Source organism: Haliotis cracherodii, unplaced genomic scaffold (assembly GCF_022045235.1).
Source record: "Haliotis cracherodii isolate W230 unplaced genomic scaffold, xgHalCrac1.p SCAF_17, whole genome shotgun sequence".
NCBI classification, from domain to species: domain Eukaryota; kingdom Metazoa; phylum Mollusca; class Gastropoda; order Lepetellida; family Haliotidae; genus Haliotis; species Haliotis cracherodii.
In genome coordinates this window covers 21,683,080-21,687,566 of record NW_027266272.1, presented here as the reverse complement: position 1 = coordinate 21,687,566, position 4,487 = coordinate 21,683,080, and positions in this window count along the sequence as shown.

Below are 4,487 nucleotides of genomic sequence, written 5' to 3'. Positions count from 1 at the left end.
TACCAATTCATCAGTTCTGTTCTGAGACAAGTGGTTATGACAAGTATAGGTTGCTGAAGACCTATTCTAACCCTGATCGTCACGGGTATCAATGGATTTGAAATAAGGACGTACCAATTCATCAGGTCTGTTCTGAGACAAGTGGTTATGACAAGTATAGGTTGCTGAAGACCTATTCTAACCCTGATCGTCACGGGTATCAATGGATTTGAAATAAGGACATACCAATTCATCAGTTCTGTTCTGAGACAAGTGGTTATGACAAGTATAGGCTGCTGAAGACCTATTCTAACCCTGATCTTCACGGTTATCAATGGATTTGAAATAAGTGACGTACCAATTCATCAGTTCTGTTCTGAGACAATTGGCTATGACAAGTATAGGTTGCTGAAGACCTATTCAAACCCTGATCGTCATGGGTATCAATGGATTTGAAATAAGGACGTACCACTTCATCAGTTCTGTTCTGAGACAAGTGGTTATGACAAGTATAGGTTGCTGAAGACCTATTCTAACCCTGATCGTCACGGGTATCAATGGATTTGAATTAAGGACATACCAATTTTCATCAGTTCTGTTCTGAGACAATTGGCTATGACAAGTATAGGTTGCTGAAGACCTATTCTAACCCTGATCGTCACGGGTATCAATGGATTTGAAATAAGGACGTACCACTTCATCTGCTGTGTTCTGTGACGACAAAAGCTGGAACTGCTGGACTACAGCTCTGCACGATAACAAACTGCTTCTTTCCATCGTGCGGCACACGCTAGATTATTTTATCTGTGCTAGAGATGCATGTCACGCGTGATCCCCACCCACGATGAAGGGGAAATGTTGTTTTATTTTGGCTAAAGTATTAAGTCAGGTGCATAATATCACTTCTGGCATAATATGGAAAATGTATAAACACGAGATGTTAGCTCATCAAGATATACAATCCAACTGCTCATGGGAGTCCTGGCTATGTAAGTAGAAGTGATGAATTTAACCTTCCACGAAATTGATTTTGATAGTTCGGATTTGCGTTTCATTAAAATCTGATTCTGTATTATGCGACATCATTGAAACATTGATTGTCATACTGTTTGTGGTTGTACCGGATATAAAACTGCAGAGTTGTGTCCATTATACAGCGCTAGGCAAGGATAGTTTTATGAAAGCACCGATTCGCCCTGTTTCGAACGTTTGTCTGTCAGCTGCAGATCCGTGCTTGTGTTTTTTTATCAACGTGGCAAACGTGAACGAGCCACGCTATTTTGATTGTTTTACTTACTGCCGTACACAACCGCCCGCCCGCCCACCTATACATTCACTTACTCGCTCACTCACTCACTCACTCACCCACTCACTCAGCAACCGATCGCTCATATCCACCGACCCACTCACTCACTCCCCACCACGCACTCACTCACTCACTCAAACCCAAACACTCAAACACCAATCCACCACCCCACTCACTCGTACCCTCCCTGATCTGACCAGTCAAAGGTGTGTCCTGAAGATGAAACTACTTGAGGTATTGCCTTTTAAATTCCTACTGTGGAAAAATATCTCAAACACGTTTTTTGTCAAATATTCGTCGAGATGCTTGATCAGATTTCAAAATAATCGCATCATTTCTTTCGTGACCTACGTCTATTAGGTTTCAAGTGCAACACTTAAGTTGGAACTCTTTATCCTGTTTTGTCATTTCAGTGTACAATATCGTAATACTCTGTGAACCAAACTAGCTGCCTGGTCATAAGGTTCAACATGTTCTAACACCAAGGAAGAACATCACACATTGAACCATAAGCTTGTTGGAATGATTTATTTATTTATTTGTCGTTTAACGCCGCACTCAGCAATATTCCAGTTATATAATCCAGTAAATAATCGAGTTTTGACCAGACGATCCTGTGATTGACATCATGAGCATCGATCGACGCAATTGGGATACGATGACATGCATCAACCAAGTCAGCGAGCCTGACCACTCGATCCCGTTGATCGCCCCTTAGACAAGCATAGTCTCCTTTTACAGCAAGCAGGGGTTGCCGAAGACCTATTCTACTCCCGATCGTCACGGGTCTGTTGGAAACAAAGCTTTGTTTCGGACAATATGACATTATCAGGGACATTAAAGAGATTTAATAACAATTCTGACTTTTGACATTCCCCCTCGAACTCGATTCTCCACATATCTCGGTAACTATCTTTTACTATATGACCGATCTTACCACACGTAGATGCCACAGGTCTTCACATTAACGCGTTGGGAAGAATCACATACTTGCTACCTAAACGAAACACTTCGCGCTGCAAGGAGCATGGTTGATTGTGCCGAGCGTCCAGCCAATCAGCACAGTGTGTCAACGACAGTGTGGTCCTGCTGAGAAGATTGTATTCAAATCTCGAAACGGAAATTGAAGTGGATTCAGTTGGTATATCCCCATGCCATGGGATGTGACTCGGTTTTACGCCTACTTCATACTATTATTGATCAGCAAAGTTTCGCTGATTGACAAGAACATTAGAAAAAGAACAAAACAACTTCAGTGCCAATGATATTATCATCGCCATTGACATGAGGACCCCAATGGCGGTAAGCGAAGGTTGCTGTGTGTGTAGATAACACCCCACTGATAAATGTTAAACCTAACGATGGCATTCAACGGGCCAGTGTCCTATAACCACAATTCAAAAGGAATAACTATAAATTTAAAACAAATATTTCGGTATTCAACAATATCTACAACAGTAGGCGTAGGTTTTCTATAAAGGGACATTTTCAATAGAAAAGCAACAAAGAGTTTCACAATTTGTGAAACTTAAACTTAGACGTTAAGCTTGTCATTGATGTCCGGAATTGTTGTGTTTGGTGGCTGTTTTGAAACTAAAACAAAGTACCTTCGTAGGAAGTTCTGAATAGGAAATACACATCACAGGTGACACAGTCATTTCCTAACATGAGTGAAAAGAAAAGGTATCGTTAATATCATCAGTTGATACTTTTCTTGGCTCTCGCATGTTTGTCCCCATTGCTATAGCTTACCATGACCTCTGGTTCTGTTATTTTTGTTCGTTTCCCCAATAGAAACCTCGGTGTGCTTTACTAGACTTCTGTTTTCAGGTTCTCTCCCATGTGGTCTCACAACTTGCCTACAATATACACATAAGGCAGGGCGGGACAACTTAGGAATGGCCAGGAGTCCGAACTTGACCACACAGAAGGAAGCGAGCTACAAAAACATGTTTTATATCATTGGAAAGATCTCGAGGAGACGAATCCAACTAATGTGTGTCCCAGTGTGTACACAAGTTTACAAGCTCAAAAATTGGCTCAGAAAATGCATTACTGCAGAAATTTCTGGCAGAATTTTTTTTTTCTGCAGAAATTTCTGGCAGTATTTTTTTTTTCTACAGAAATTTCTGGCAGAATTTTTTTTTTTCTACAGAAATTTCTGGCAGATTTTTTTTCTGCAGTAATATTTAGCAGGATTGTTTAAATTCAGGAGAAATAAGGTTCAATCATTGGATAGTTTAATCTGGAGTTGCTTTAAATGACCTTTTTCTCCAAAAAAACATTTTTAGTTCACATGATTACAAGCACAAAAAATAAAACTCATTTCATGAGATCTTTCAAAAAAATATTTATTCACATGCTATATTACAAGACATGTCCTTGGGCGACTTTGCACTATGTCTCATGGGTGAGGCGATGTTTCCAGCAATGGGTCCTATCACAGAAGAAAATAGCTGTATAGATGAGTGGATCCATATTGTCTAATATAGCATCAGAAGCCTATATGCAGCTTAGAGTTTACAATAGAGTCTAGGGCATAAGACATATTATGAATGTAAATAGTCTACTTTACTTACGTTTTCTTCTCAACATACTTGAAATGAATTCTTTTTTTCGTCTGGTGATTGAAACCTATGTGCACATATTCTGAAAAGATATGAAGAAACATTAAAATGCTTTTTCATTTCAGTAATAAACACATTCCACATGCCTTAGCCACATGAACAATGTAACAGAGGTGAGGTGAGGTGAGGTGAGTTGAAATTGGGTTTAACGATGCGTCCAAAATTATTGCACATATATAGCGGCGTGCATGCACGTACCTGTGTGTGTGTGTGTGTGTGTGTGTGTGTGTGTGTGTGTGTGGCTGCTTGTACTAGTCCGGACTGATTCTAGCCCACTAAAATACCATTCCGCAGTTTAACATGAATACCCTACTCAGTACACAGTACATGACTCCAAGCTGACCAGTCCCTGTTTTAGCCCCCTAATGCAGAGAGCGAGACAGGGTAACAACAAGTACCATCTTTTAACGTCTTTTGGTATGACGAGGCCAGGGATCGACAATGTAAGACTTAATAAATTTGAATCATATCATATTTAAAGTTCAAGGTCACTTAGCATACGTACAATTGAAGGGGTATAGGCTATTTAAATATTCTTAGAGTTACCTCCATCAATGCGCTCCATATGACCTCGG